Consider the following 17,251-nt stretch of genomic DNA (forward strand, 5'->3'; position numbering starts at 1 on the left):
GCTAACCAACGAAAATAATCATGTAAGAACATCAAAATAAATGTCTGATATTTACCCCCTTGTTGATAAGAGAACAACTCCGCAAAAATCACCTCAAATGGAGCTCTAAAATTCAAGATATGCTCAAAATACTAAAATGCTTGGTCTATCTATGTAAAATATTGTCCGGACAATTTTTGTACTTCGCCTTCGCGGGACACCTTCGCATTCGCGAAGAGAAATGTTTTGCGTTGACCGGTCAATCCAAATTTCCTTCTTCACATTCTTGGGACCTCCCTCATGTTCGCGAAGAACAAAGTCTACACCAAAAACCAACAATCTTTCCCGACACGAAAATGGGCATAACTCTCTCATATGACCTCGGAATTTGATGATTCGTGTTGCTGTGGTTCCATAATTATGATACGAATCTAATGTTTTAATCCAATCACAAATCAAACGTCTTTTTCTCAATATGGTACCCTTTATGTCCAAAGAAACTACATTGAAACATCAATAAGAGTGCGATACAACCCAAACACATCCGAAACACACCTGATGCCCCCGAGTCGTCCAATTATACAAATCAGTCCCAAAATATAACAAGAACCGAATCGAGGCCCCAAATCACACAAGCATCATCAAAACCATGAATCGACGATCAAATCCTCCTTTTAACTTTCAAGCGTTCAAACTTCGACGAACGCGTCTGAATTATACTTAAATATTTCGGAATGATGTCAAACTTTACGTACAAGTCATAAAGCACAATAAGAACCTATTCCAAAGCTCAGAATCCCAAATGGATATCGATAATACCAAAGTCCACTTCAAACCAAACTTATGAAAATCTAAAACCTTCACATTGCCAACTTTCCATAATAAGCGTTGAAATGCTCCCGGACCACCCGATACTCTATTTGAACATACACCCAAGTCCAAAATAATCATACGAACTTATTGGAACCTTCAAATACTAATTCTTATGTTGTTTACTCAAAAGTCAAACCTTGGTCAACTCTTCCAACTTAAAGCTTCTGAATTGAGAATTTTTAACCTGAATCAACTCCAAACCCCCCGAAATTCAAATTCGACTACACGTACAAGTCATAAAATATGATGTAAATCTACTCAAGGTCTCAAACCGCCAAACAATATGCTAGAGCTCAAAACTACCAATCGGGTCATTATATTTATATGGAACCAGAACCTCTGGCAAATTGCTATAATTAGTACCCATCATCCCAAAAGGATTAAAACCATCACTAGTTAGTCCTAATTGAACATTTCGTGGATTAGAAGAAAATTCAGGAAAAATTGTATCAAACCTCTTCATGCCTCACCATCTCTAGGATGTCTCATGATTCCATATTTGTTATTATCCTCCACATACCATCTCATATGCTCGGCAGTCGTAGAGCACATGAACAATCGTTGTAGTCTTGGTTTTAATAGAAAGTAATGCAAACTTTTGGCTGGTTTCTTTTCTTTCTTCTTCTTTTTATCTTTCCTCTTACCAATAGTAGACACATGATTATTTTTTATCTTCTCAATAAGCTTCAATCTAGAAGTGTGACAATACTTGCATGTTTCCTCATTAGCATCATCTTCCCAGTATAACATGTAGTCAGTTGGTCAAGCATATATGTTGACATAATCAAGACAAAGCTTGTTGAAGGTATTCTTGGCTTCATAGAAATAATCATGGATCTTTGCAAAGTTAAATGCATTCCTTGAAAGATCTAGTATCATAGTCATCCCCTGTCACTTAGCCCTTGCAAGCAATTTATATGATATAATTTTAATAAAAATTCTAGCTTTGAGTACTTGGACCCTTCATATAGTTCTTGACCTAACTTAAAAAACTCTTTTTGAAGTGGGGATATCATTTAATATTTATTCTTCTTCCACTACTTGTGATGGATCTACATTAATGCCCTCATGCCCTAAGCCCCGAAATACTTTATTAATCAACAATTCTATAGGATTTTCAGGAGGTGGTGCTTCTTGAGTGACCTCTATGTTCCCAGAATTCCAAAACACATTTATTTCCCCATGAAAAACCTAAGTGACATACTTTTGAGGAAATGGCTATCAAATCAAAATATCAAGCACTGTACCTCTTATCTATTACTTTCCAAAACCACATTTCGGACAAGGGAATTTTATTTTATGTCTTATAGCTCCATTCGTAAACGCAAAATTTAAACATTGATTCAAACAAACCAAATATTCCGTTAAGGTTCTTGGCATTCCAATCCAAGACTTGTCCATTAGAAAGTACAAATTGATCTAAAATTTTAGAAGTGCAGCTGTCAAAGAGGATTGTTCGATAAAAAATTAGAATAGTTTTGCAACCTATCAATATATCAAATTAGAGTGAGGTAACTTGATAGTTTCTGTTGTTAGGTTTTAAATTTTCCTAAATTATATGTTTTTTAACAAAAAATAATTTGTTTATAATTTTTCAACTTACTATACAAGTAATACTCAAAGGATGAAAAGTACACCTCATAATTCCATAAGTATTGGCATATATAAGAACTAAAGAAAAGCTTCCACTTTCACAAAGGCACATTTTAAAATAAATAGTATTAATAAAAGTAACTATTTCACTGTTACCAGACAATGAACAACATTAAGATAAAGCTACGGTTGCTTTTTAACCTCAAATCTACAAACTCTTTAAAAAATTAATTTTAACCCCAAATTTCAAGCTACTAAGAACGGGAAAAGGAAGAAAAAGTTTCAATCATAACTAAAAAAATCATGCATATATTTAGTAACCAAAATACAATCAGCCATACTCAAATCATAGTGAAAATCAGACATGCAAGATAAAAGAAAGAACTATAAGCAAATATACCAATACCTGTGCGGAGAAATTACTCTGACCGAAGCAAATGGCAATACATGTAACGATTCAATCGGTTGTTTTGAGCTATAGGGCATCATTCGGCAGTTTAAGGTTTTGAGTAACTTCACTTCACATTTTATGACTTTTACGCTTAGTCGAAATTGAATTTTGGAAAGTTCGTAGTTGAATCGGACGGAAATCTTTCAATTCAAAACTTTAATTTGGAAGAGTTGATCAAGGTTTAACTTTTGAGTAAATTACCCCAGAATCAAGATTTGAAGGTTCCAACAGATTTGTATGATAATTACGGACTTGGACGTATGTTTGGGTTGAGTATCGGGTGGTCCGGGAGCATTTTAGCACTTATTGTGGAAAGGTGGCATTTTAAAGGTTTTAGAATTTCCTAAGTTTGATTTGAAGTGGACTTTGGTGTTATCGATGTCTGTTTGGGGTGTCGACCTTGACATAGGTTCGTATTGCAATTTGTGACTTGCATGTAAAGTTTGGTATCATTCCGGAATGTTTAAGTGTGATTCAGACGCATTCGGCAAAGTTTGAATGTCTAAAAGATGATAGAAGGTTTTTTATCATCGATTTGTGATTTCTATGTAATTCGTGGCATTTTGAGCCTTTGGATAAGTTTGGATAAGGTATTGGGACTTGTTGGCATGATTTGATGGGATCCCAAGGGCCTCGAGTGTGATTCGGGGTGGTCTCGGATCATTTTTCCTTATTTTGGAACTGTTGGTGCTGGTGTCTGGTTTTGTTCTTAGCGAACATAAAGGGTCTCACGTTCGCAAAGAAGGATTTTTGGATGCTGGGAATTTTTTATCGCAAACACGATACAAGGGTCACGAACGTGGAGAAGAAGTTGAGGTTCCTTTCGCGAACGCGACAGGGAGTCGCGAACGCGTAGAAGGTTGGTGAGATGGGGGGTCTCGAGGTGTTAAGACTTCATGAATGCGGCTGAGCGACCGCGAACACGAAGCATTAGCACTTGGAGGCATCGCGAGAGCGCCATGGAGACGCGAACGCGAAGAAGGTTTTTGGATCAGTGGATTTTTTGCCTTCGCGATTGTGAAGGTACTTCCGCAATCGCGAAGAGAAATGGACCGGGTAAACTTAAACTAACTTTCGAGTTTTGGCTCATTTTTTCCACTTATCACACGATTTGGGCAATTTTTGGAGCACTTCAAGGGGAGATTTTCATCATGTATTGCAAGGTAAGTAATTTTCACATATTGTAAGTTATTACATGGATTCTATAAGGATTTAATATGGAAATTTGTGGAATTTGACCACAAAATTGGACATGGAATTACTAATAAATTATGTATTTGTGTACGTAATATAATGGGTAATGATTATCTTTATGAATTTTAAGAATCCTGCCACGTGGGCCCTAAGGTTGACTTTGCTGACTTCTCGAGCGGAAGTGGAAATTTGTTATGAATTAATTAATTATGAGTGTTGGAACATATTTTTATTGGTTTGCTTGTTGTTTGACTAGTTTCAGATCGTTTGGCTTTGAGTTGAGGAGTGGGAGAGGCATTGCAGCCGGTTATTAGAACTTTAGAGTGAGGTAAGTAAAGGTGTCAAACGGGCCGAGCTGGCCCAGTTTCGGACCGGCCCTGATCGGTTTTAGATCGGACCGGTGGTAAGGGGGTTGGGCAGGGCTAGGTTAGGATGGGAACCGGTTTGTGCCAGGGAAAATTTTAACACCAATTAATCGAACCAATACAACCCGGTAAAGTCTTGTCATTTGTGAACCGGCTAACCGGACCGGCCCAGACCGGTTCAATGGCTAGTTCAATTTTTTATCTTTGTTTATAATCTTGAATGTTGGCAACGCTCATCTTTCATTTTGATCGTTGCCCAACGGCTAATTTGCAAGAATAGCCCCTTTTGGACATTTTTGAAAAACTAACACTTTGTATTTACTCATTTAGCTCTTTGAAAAACGGTAAATAGACCCCTCCCCTCCCCCCCCCCTCCCCTCTTTATTTCTTCACTCATCTCTCAATTCTCAAACTCAAATTCTCAATTGTCATTCTCTCATTCTTCACCTAAATTGCAATAATCTATTTGGCTATCATTTTTTTGGAATTTTGTTTATGGTATTATTTGAAATTTGAACTTTGAACAATTGAAGTTTTTTCGTGGTAACATCTGAGTTGCGAAATTCAATTTCAGACTTCAAAATCATCAAGTCTTTAATTTATTGCGGAATGCAGTGCACTTGTTCCAACTATTTTCCTTATTTAAAATTTAATTTGCATACTTAATTTTTACTTGTTGTTAAATTTTTAAAATATTTTTAATGCTGCAAAACGAGCTTGTAAGAAGGTTGCTAATCAGGGTACGTGTCACGAACCATTTTTCATAATAGGTCATGATGGCGCCCAACACTGTTGTCAGGCAAGCCACACGGAATTTTAGTGAATTCTTATTTTACTTGCCAAAACAGTTACAACATTTTTCTTAATCTGCAATTAAAAGCTGGTGATAATATGCAACATTCATTAATAGTTATACAATCCAAAATAATAGTCTACTAATGTGTGTGCCAAGACCTGGTGTCACAAGTTGTGGGCAACTAGTAGAATATATAAAAGAATCACACTATCCTACTGTCCGAAACAGAATAGACAGCAAAAATACATAAGAGAGACTCCTTCAGGCTGCTGAACGGCATGGGAAGGGAAGCAGCTCACCGTAAAAGTCTCGAAATCCACTTAGCGATGCGCACCAGATTGATAACCAGAGACACCTGCCTCAGATCATGTACAATTAAGCATAGAAATGTAGTATGAGTACATAAACAATATTTAACCAGTAAGTATCCCGCCTAATCTAGAAGAAGTAGAGACGAGAGGTCAACTTGATACTTACTAGGGTCAAATAATATGAGAAAGAATTTGTACTAGGCATGGATAGCACAATTAATTAACATTTTATTGCAAGGAATAATAGTTCTCTTTCTAGATAATATCATGGGTATCCATTTATGTTTCAAGGTATATACGAAGCTCAGTCCGCAGAAAAATACTAAGTAAAGCATGCGCAAGTAACATCGAGGGACGTACGGCCCGATCCAACATAAAAGTAAATTGTGCACTGCCGAGGGTCGAACGGCACGAACCATAGATGCATCTATTACCCTGCTCGCGAATCACATGTGCGACGCGGTCAAATATAACTAGACTCAATAACAAGCAGACAATAGTGTATATCTGAGAAGCAGTTATTCCAGAAATATTCAATTTCTCTTTAAAAAGGTCAAGGAAGATAAGGTTCATCTTACTAGTCTCATTACCTTGATCAACATGATTTATACGAATTCGAATTTAAATATCAAGTTACAAGAATATCACATAGAGAATGCTTTCGGGTCCTAGACTACCAGACTTAACATAATAGTAGCTACGCATGGACTCTCGTCACCTAGTGCGTACGTAGCCCCCCTCCCCCCGCATATAGTAGTAATTAATTCAATTATTACACCTATGGGGATAATTCCCGCTTTCAAGATTAGAAAGGAGACTCACCTCGCTCCAAGTATACTTCCAAATGCCACGAACGAGCCCAAACTCTCAATTTGGAGCTGAACAATCCAAAACTAGTTAAATAAAGTAGGAACTAGTCAATATAAGCTCACAAGATCGTATTCTAGCTATTTAAGAAATTTCCCAATCCTCAACACGAGTTTCTTAAAATCCGACCCCGGGCCTACGTGCTCGGATTCCGAAATACTTTGAAGAAAATTGTTCTCTATAACCTAAGGATCAATAATATATGATTTCTAATTCATTTCATAACCAATTTCGTGGTAAAATCTAAGTTTTATTAAAACCCTAGGTCTAGCTCTAACCCCTTGATTTCTCCGAATCTTTAGGTGTTAATCTACCCAAAACTTGAGTGTTAAACTTAGAAATAAGGGGGATGAACTTACCTCACGATGCTATGGGGAAATCCCTTCTCAAGAGCTCCAAAATCGCTCAATACCCATGTGCCAAATGGTCAAAAATGGCTGGAGCTCGACTTAAATAAAGCTCACTACTTCAGCAGTTTCTGCATCTGCGGTTAGGGGACCGCATCTGTGGTCCTGCATCAGCGAGAGGATACCGCATCTATGGAATTGGCTAAAAGGGCTGGGAGTGCTTCTGCGATCTTGAAGCCGCATCTGTGTGGCCATTTCTATGGCTAGGGAGTCGCTTCTGCGGTTTGGGCTGGCCAGCTCTAGGCCGCATCTGCGAGGCTACGACCGCTTCTGCGGTCTCGCACCAGCGGTTGACCAACCGCAGGTGCGGTTATGACAGAAGCAGATGCTTCAGCACTTTTCCAAATTCCCAACATCACTCGTGTCATGACCCCGAACCGATGGGCCGCGACGGGCACCTGGTACCTTACTCAACTGAGTACCAACGTAACGTATCTTTCTTATTACATCACTATATACATATGTCGTACGGGCTTAATAAGCCAACATGATCATTTGTAAACCCAAAATATAGGCCAACAAGGCCGTACAATCTTTCACATACACGACATATGTCTACAAGCCTCTAAGAGTACATAAACATCATAAAGGTCGTGACAGAGTCCCGCCATACCAAACAATACATGTCTAAATCATACTAACCAAACGAGCAACTCCGAAGCAAATGGAGCGTACCAACATCTTCCACTGAGCTGATAGCCTACTTGAAGGACTCTCGACCTGTCTATCTGGACCTGCGGGCATGAAACGCAGCGTTACTAGGCAAAAGGGACGTCAATATAAAAAATGTACCGAGTATGTAAGGCACATAAATAAATACATAAAAGACATGGAAGAAATATAGAGTACATGACTCAACCTGTAAGTATGAATAACTTTGTAAATCATAAATTACTTTTAGCATCATGCATATTCGTATAAATGTCATGTCGTGCATAGGTACATATTTCATAACATCATCAGCCTCTGAGGGCATCCCATCATATCATATCGGCCACTGTGGGCGTAATCATTATCGTGTACCAACTGATCAGGTGATGGTACGTATATAACGCCATAACTTTTTCCGTATCCCATATACATATATATACATACATATATACGCGTATATAATACCATTTAAATCATATTTCAGCCATTGTGGGCAACATCATCATCATATACCAGCTGATCAGGTGGTGGTGCGTATATAACGACGTAACCTTTTCCCATATCTCATATACATATATTTACATATGTACGTGTATATAATGTCATCTGGTCATGGGTCAATGCACATGTATAAATGAGTGAAATGCATGAAAAATACATAATAATCTCAATATTCCTTCCGGATAAACTTTTTCAACTGCGTATTATTCTGAGATCCATGAACAGAAATTGATAATAATTTTCATGGGGAATCAAGAATATAGACACCCCTAATAATTCTATGAATAGAGTAATTTATAGAGACCGTGTATTTGCTCATTTTGTTTGTGTCGTATAGATCATGCAAAAGAAAGAAGGGATAGCCCTAATACCTGGAGTAGGAAAACTCCGTATAATATTCCGTTGGAAAACCTTCGTTGATTGAACGAAATTTGCCTCTGCTCCTTAAAGATTTATGGATGAAATTTGTTTTCTGGTTACCAAAATTTTTGGAACGAAAGAAGGATTTTGGCCTCCTTGAAATTGGGAAAAAACGTTTTTTTGGTTGAAGTTTGGAATGAAATTGTTGCTGAACGAAACTTGATTTTGAAGTGAAATTTGCTTCTGTTTCCACACCTTTGTTTTCAAACCAAAGATAACTTTGTTGTCTTGATTCTTTTACCAAGAAATTATGCCAAGTATTTGATTGTTGTTCATATCCTTCTTACAAAGAAGCGAGATCTATTCATTCTTTGAAATGACTCATTCTCATGAGTCATTTGATAACCTTACACGTTTTATTTCCTTACTAAGCATATATGACTATGAATCATATGCTTGAGTGATGGCATATTTCCACTTGAGGAGTAGGGGTGGGATAATTTATTAATTTTTTATCCACTTATTAGTTAATCGGGTAATATTCCGTTACCCGGTAATTAACCAATTACCCGAAAAATTGAGAATTATTCCCACTTACTTAAAATATTACTCACTTTTCACATGCCTTATACATCTTTCTAGCATGGGCATATAGTACCTTGCATGTCACTAGTCCATAAATACCGGGTATTTTAGCTCAGGTCATATTTTACCCCAATATGCCAAACTTGGACGAAAAATTTATTTTCTTTGACTTGCTTCCCCTTTCAACTTTACGAATTTATTCATCACTTGTGAAATGGCATAATTCTTATAATCTCCAAATAATCTTTTATTTGGACTGAAGTCAATTACCTTATGACAAAATCCAACGTAAAATACTACAGAGTGCAACATCGTCATAACTTATTACTGCGGAGCGTAACATCACCGTAAGGTAATACTACAGGGTGCAACACTGTCGTAACTTATTACTGTGAAGTGTAATATCATCGTAATGTAATACTATCGGGTACAACATTGTCGTAACTTAATAATGTAGGACGTAACATCAATCGTAATATATTACTACAGAGGGTAACACCGTAATATATTACTGCAGAGCATAACATTGTCGTAATATAATACTGCGGGATGTAATATTGACGTAATATTGCAGGACGTAACATCATTCTCTCCTTTGGAACATTCGTCCTTGAATGTTGAGTGATGCTCTTATCATTTTCGTAACTTATAGCTCTTGTGAATACCTTAATACTCTTGTTGTCATTTAAGCAGTTTCTCTGTGAATAAATCCAAAGTCTAGGGTATTCCCTCATTTAGTCTTTTTGCTCATATCATGACTTGTGGTCAAAATCTTCTTAATATTGCAACTTCTGTTACCTCCTGTCATGCAGCCTATATGACCCTGCCTTTATAGGTGCACTTATGCGATTCATCTTTCCTTTTTCCTTTTATCTTTTCATCAATCTATAGGCCTTACTTTGTATATACAAGGCTTAATAGGATACCTCTCTAGGACTCTATAGGTATACTGAAGTCCTTTGCTCGATACTTTGTAGAACTTGCGAATATGGCCATATCTTATTTCATAGATCTGGTTACCCATTTACATGACTTTACTACATTTACATGGGTTATATTATACCATAATTTTTGCGTCAATCTACCTTTACTGAGGTATGCTTACCAAGTTCCCAGTTACTTTTGTTGCCTACCCTTTAGGTATAAATCTCAGTCCTTCAATGCCCATTCATTACCTTTCGTCTTAAGAATCATGGCCTAGCCTCATGTCATACTTTGTAACTTATATCTGACCGTTGTTGATTTACCTCAATGTTTATCTATAATCCTTTAATTGAAGACTTGAAACTTCTTACGTAATATATTATCGCTAGAGCTTACATTGTATTGAGAATATTTGAAGTGATTTCCATAATCATATTTCATAGTGTGTCAATGTGATTCACCTTATGGGGGTATCTTGATTTTGTGCCTCCAGTGAAATCTTTTTCTCCTTCTCTTCTTCTATTTTCTCTTCTTCTTTTTTTTCAAATCATTATTCAAACGAAGGCCCAAATGTCATCATTTATCTGTCACAATTATCCCCTCACTTTATTACTAGGTTAGAATTTTATTCTTTCTAAATGCTATTAATCTTAGATTTCTTTGAGTTCATTCAGGCTATACTGAACTTTCAATAACTTAGAGAAACCATTATCTCTCTTGTTTTCATGGACTTAATCCTGAGGACTTATCCATTCTCGTCACCTTTTCACTTGCCTTTCCTCATTCTTACTCATGTTTTCTTAAAACTTTGTCGCTCTACCATACTTTAGCTTGCGACCTATAAATATCCATTTATAATACTCGCAACTTTCCTTCAACTTGCTTGCACCATAGATTTCCTTATGTTATTCTAGAATGTTAAGTGATGCATCACATTGTCTCCAACTCTTCCCTATCCTCTTAACTAGATCTCTCAGAACTTAGAAACCATAGGTTGGAAGACATGCCGCTGACGATGCCGCTATCATTCTCGGTTATTGGATCCCTGTGCTTGTAGCCTTCTATCCGAAGTATGGACTATTCACGATCTTCTGCCTTTGAGTATCTCGTACGTTGTTCACCTTTACCTTACTTACCTTACAAATCTCGCATCGTATCTTCTATCTCTTCGTGACCTCCCTTCCGCCTAGGTATAATTCACGTCCATAACTTGAAGCTCTATTATAATACTCACACCTTGGATACATACACAATCCAGTGAGAGCTTCGTACAGACTTTTTATGAGGCTGGTACTTCTTCTAATTGGTTCCTTGTAGAGCCAATATAGATTATGGCTGTTGTGTTATTTCTCTTGAACATCTGATATTAAGAGTGATTCTGTCATGTTCTCAAGCACAACTTCTATAATTTTCTAGGTCTAATAATCAGACTCCTGATTTACTTGGGTGAAGTAATTCTTTAGTTTCCTCTTCCTTCTGATCAGCTTTTACATAGGCTTAAGCTATCTTTCGATCTGTGGCTCATAGTATCAGTTATTACCTTAGCCTTTCATGGGCATTATGGAATATCCATGATACAATCTTCTAACAATTCAATCCTTTATCTATCCCTTGGGCTCAATTCTTTCTTTTAACTTATACTAGAGTCGTCTATGGTTGTATGATTGTCAACAAATATGCTTCCTGGATAATGCTCCAAAATATTTAGTGTATCCATAACGTACTAACTCTGGATCATTGATCAAATAATTATTTTGTTCCATATTAGCTTTCTTTCAACGTAAGCTATTACTTTTCCTGGTCCTTCTACCCTCTTGTTGCGTCCATACTTAGCTTATCTTAGTGCCCACACTTGCCAGAGCTTTCATACAACTCATCTGATCTTGAATATTACTTTTAATTCTTACTTCCCATTCATTAGCCACGGTAGGTACCACTTTTCTTTGCAATGCTTACAATGTTGTTGCAAGATAGTTGTTACACGACCCTTTCCTCTTTAGGTCGTCGTGCTTAGGTTGAATCCTTCTTTCTTATCTCTTCAGCTAGTCTTTCTTTGTAGTACTTAGGGAGAACCCTTAACTTTCGTAAAGTTGTGAGCTTATTACGGACCTTTTTGATGCCCTTACTTGCCTATAATCATCCGTAGTTGCTTACTTCCATGCCCTCGTGTTTGTATGGTTACTTTTGAACTGATATTTTGACTGCCTTCCCAATGGCACTTTCTTTTATCCCTGTAACACTCATGCAGTATCTTTAACTACCCCGACTCTTGTTTGAATATATCTCAAGTATTATAATGATATTTTTCGAGGCTGAATACTCCATATTGGGTTCTACTATGTTTATCTTACACGATCTGATGACTCGTCTGTAACCTCCTGTTTAGCCATAACTGGGATCTCCCTGACCAATTACTAACTACTTATTAGCCCATTCTCATATCAATATTCCTCGTAATCTTTCTTGGGTTATTTCCTTTGTCTTAACTTGCATCTCGCACTGGCTACTTATTTATTAATAACCACTCGGGCAGGAACCTTTACTTCCTCTCCTTGACGTCGTGCTTGCATAATATTCTTGAATCGTAGCGTATCTGTAAGATTTGGATATGTGCCATCTCATTCCTCTTTCATTTATCACCTTCTTCCTTTACCATTCCATAGTCACTAGAACCCCTTAATTCTGACTTAATGCCACATCACTCTATATTCCCCCCTTTAGGGGTGTACCAAGAGCTGAAGCCACGAGGATCTACCTATAGATATTTTAACTCTTCATCTTTGGCATCCTTTAACATCATCGATGACCCTTACTCGCCTTACAAAAATCCTTATGTACCAAGGATAACAAAATTACCTGTTCACAATGGCGACACTTACTGTAACTGCCACATACATTCCCTTAAGCTTAACTTTGCTCCCCTTGCTTGCTTTAGGGAAATGTCTCCCTGAAAGATCATCCTCTGAATTTCCTATAAATATTCTTTTATTGTCCATTCTGTTATCGTCGGAACACGATCTGAAATTCTCATGATGCCGACCGTTATCAAATCACTTAGTCTCTAATTCATGTTTAGTTCATCTTGTTCACCTGCCCATACTGATTTCTATTATTCTGGGGTTTAATTCTCCCTTCTGGTAATCACGTTAGAGTTGCGAACTTATTTACTGAATGAGGACATGATTGTATGGCCGATACTCTTTTTTGTCCTAGGGCATGTCACTTCTTGTTTCTTCCTTCACTTAACTATAGATTTTGTAATACTATCATTTTTTAATCTACCATTGTCATTCATGTACCACATCTTACTCATAATGCTTCATTAACTCTTTTCTTATGCTAACATTTATGCCTATCACTTTATTCTGAAAACTTGAAAAAGACATTCTTTTGCTTTTAGCTTCCCTTTGCTCTATCCAATGGCTCTTCAAGTTGCTTAACATTCTCGCTTTACTCGTGATGCGAGCCATACTAAGGTAATATTTATCCCTTCAAGGCTTATAGTGTATGTCTTTGTAGTACTCATATCTGGATGCACTATTTCAGAGTGCACCATCTGGGTGTCTTATAAAGAGATTTATTAACACATTTGCAACATCATTCGGAAATGTCAACTGACGCAACAATTCATCCATCATATCTTCTTATAGTACTTCTGTTAATATCCATAGGGCATATCTGGAATGGGTGCGACCAATTGTATATACTTTTGTTACTATTGAATATAACTCAAAAATCTTATGTTCCTCTGCCTCCATTTTAAACGTTGTTAAACTTCATTAACTGGGCGCCTCATACCCTTCTTCATCTTACTTCTTCTACTTGTGGTAACTTGTATTTATCTTCTTAATCTCTCATTGTCTTTCACCATAAAAATTGATAGACATTTCTTGCCCTAAGGCTTTTTATTATGAAGCTTACACCTTTTAGTATACCCATGATCTGCTAAAGACCTTACATTTACTTATCGTAAGCATCATACAAAAATCCAATTCCTCTCACTCAGCTCTTCCACAACTATTTCTCTTTCCAACCTTCTTTTCGGATGTAGGTATCGTCTTATTACGAATAATAAAAAAGGAATCTTGGAATTTGAATTCTTATAAGTGAGCTCTACCACATGATCTAGAGTAAGAAGAAAGAGTGACAATCCTAAATGCCTTGTAGCCTCCTACTTATAAGTGTGGTGCACGACACACCCATAAACAAGACTCTACTAGACACGGCTTGTAGACTCCCTAAGACAGAACTGCTCTGCTACCATTTTTGTCACGACCTCGAACCGATGGGCCGCGACGGGCACCCGGTACCTTACTCAACCGAGTACCAACGTAATGTATCTTTCTTATTACATCATTATATACACATGTCGTACGGGCCTAATAAGCCAACATGATCATTTGTAAACCCAAAACATAGGCTAACAAGGCCGTACAATCTTTCACATACACGACATATGTCTACAAGCCTCTAAGAGTACATAAACGTCATAAAGGTTGTGACAGAGTCCCGCCATACCAAATAATACATGTCTAAACCATACTAACCAAACGAGCAACTCCGAAGCAAATGGAGCGCACCAACATCTTTCGCTGAGATGATAGCCTATAGGAAGGACTCTCGACCTGTCTATCTGGACCTGCGGGCATGAAACGCAGCATTCCCAGGCAAAAGAGACGTCAGTACAAAAAATGTACCAAGTATGTAAGGGACATAAATAAATACGTAAAAGACATGGAAGAAATATAGAGTACATGACTCAACCTGTAAGTTTGAATAACTTTGTAAATCATAAATTACTTTTAGCATCATGTGTATTCGTATAAATATCATGTCCTGCATAGGTACATACTTCATAACATCATCAGCCTCTGAGGGCATCCCATCATATCATATCGGCCACTGTGGGCGAAATCATCATCGTGTACCAGCTGATCAGGTGATGGTGCGTATATATCGCCATAACCTTTTCCATATCCCATATACATATATATACATACATATATACGCGTATATAATGCCATTTGAATCATATTTCAGCCATTGGGGGCAACATCATCATCATATACCAGCTGATCAGGTAGTGTTGCGTATATAACGCCGTAACTTTTCACAAATCCCATATACATATATTTACATATATACCCGTATATAATGTCATCTGGTCGTGGGTCAATGCACATGTATAAATGAGTGAAATGCATGATAAATACATAATAATCTCAATATTCCTTCTAGATAAACTTTTCCAACTGCGTATTATTCTGAGATCCATGAACAGAAATTGATAATAATTTTCATGGGGAATCAAGAATATAGACACCCCTAATTATTCTATGAATAGAGTAATTTATAGAGACTGTGTATTTGCTCATTTTGTTTGTGTCGTATAGATCATGCCAAAAGAAAGAAGGGATAGCCCTAACATACCTGGAGTAGGAAAACTCCGTATAATATTCCATTGGAAAACCTTCGTTGATTGAACGAAATTTGCCTATGCTCCTTAAAGATTTATGGATGAAATTTGTTTTTCCGGTTACCAAAATTTTTGGAACGAAAGAATGATTTTGGCCTCCTTGAAATTGCGAAAAAACGTTTTTTTGGTTGAAGTTTGGAATGAAGTTGTTGCTGAACGAAGCCTGATTTTGAAGTGAAATTTGCTACTGTTTCCACACCTTTGTTTTCAAACCAAAGATAACTTTGTTGGCTTGATTCTTTTACCAAGAAATGATGCCAAGTATTTGATTGTTGTTCAGATCCTTCTTACAAAGAAGTAAGATCAATTCATTCTTTGAAATGACTCATTCTCATGAGTCATTTAATAACCTTACACGTTATATTTTCTTACTAAGCATATATGACTATAAGTCATATGCTTGAGTGGTGGTATATTGCCACGTGGGGAGTAGGGGTGGGATAATTTATTAATTTTTTGTCCACTTATTAGTTAATCGGGTAATGTCTCGTTACCCGGTAATTAACCAATTACCCAAAAAATTGAGAATTATTCCCACTTACTTAAAATATTACTCACTTTTCACATACCTTATACACCTTTCTAGCATGGTCATGTAGTACCTTGCATGTCATTAGTCCATAAATACCGGGTATTTTATCTCGGGTCGTATTTTACCCCAATATGCCAAACTTGGACGAAAAATTTATTTTCTTTGACTTGCTTCCCCTTTCAACTTTACGAATTTATTCATCACTTGTGAAATAGCATAATTCTTATAATCTCCAAATAATCTTTTGCTTGGACTGAAGTCAATTACCCTTACGACAAAATCCAACGTAAAATACTACAGGGTGCAACATCGTCGTAACTTATTACTGCGGAGCGTAACATCACCGTAAGGTAATACTACAGGATGCAACACTGTCGTAACTTATTACTGTGAAGCGAAATATTACTGTAATGTAATACTGTCGGGTACAACACTGTCGTAACTTAATACTGTAGGATGTAACATCAATCATAATATATCACTGCAAAGGGTAACACCATCGTAACATATTACTGCAGAGCATAACATTGTAGTAATATAATATTGCGGGACGTAATATTGACGTAATATTGCGGGGAGTAACAACTTGAGCCTTGTCCGTTTGATGCTCGTGGATCTCGGGCCCCATCCGAACATATCAACAAGTCTAAAATCATGAGTCGGGCCTCCTCGAACCTTCAGAACGCCCGAAACAACGCTAAATCTAAGAGTCACCCCCTAAAACCAAATGAATCAAACTTATGAACTTCAAGTTCTTAATTTTCCTCTAACGAACCAAAACGCCCTAAAACTACTCGAATTGACACCAAATTTTGCGGGCAAGTCTTAAATGATATATCAGACCCGTACCAGGCTCTGTAACCAACATACGAGCCTGATACCTATGGAATCAATCATTAATTAGTTTCTTTAAATCTTTAAAAGTTCAGATTAATAATTTCTAATAAAAATTCATTACTCGGGATAGGGACCTCGGAATTCGATTCCGGACATACGCCCAGGTCCCATATTTTCCTACGGACCCTCCGGAACTGTCAAATCATGAATTCGGGTCTATTTGCTCAAAATATTGACCAAAGTCAAACTTAGCCTTTAAAGAAAATCCTAAGGAATCAAATGAGCATATTTCACTCCAAACTCTTCCAAATACCGAACCAACCATCCCTGCAAGTCGTAAATTAGTTAAAGCAAGCGCGGGAATTATTTGAGGGAAAGGGGATCTAAAAGGCAAAACGACCAGTCGGGTCGTTACATTCTCCACCTCTTAAACAAACATTCGTCCTCGAATGGACATAGAAAAGTACCTGAGCTGCTGAATAAATGTGGATATCTGCTTTGCATGTCCTCCTCAGACTCCCAGGTCGCCTCCTCGACTGGTTGGCCCCT

At 37.3% G+C, this 17,251-nt stretch overlaps 1 long non-coding RNA gene across 1 annotated transcript; it reads right to left on the minus strand.

The window, feature by feature from the left end:
* Positions 1 to 5,344: 5,344 nt before the first annotated feature.
* On the minus strand, positions 5,345 to 8,739 carry LOC138884392 (uncharacterized). Its single transcript, XR_011404584.1, has 3 exons — positions 8,360 to 8,739; positions 7,479 to 7,570; positions 5,345 to 5,606 (listed from the first exon to the last, which is right to left on the minus strand). It is a non-coding gene; the product is annotated as an uncharacterized lncRNA (long non-coding RNA).
* Positions 8,740 to 17,251: the final 8,512 nt, after the last annotated feature.

Source organism: Nicotiana sylvestris, chromosome 12, assembly GCF_000393655.2.
Source record: "Nicotiana sylvestris chromosome 12, ASM39365v2, whole genome shotgun sequence".
NCBI lineage: Eukaryota > Viridiplantae > Streptophyta > Magnoliopsida > Solanales > Solanaceae > Nicotiana > Nicotiana sylvestris.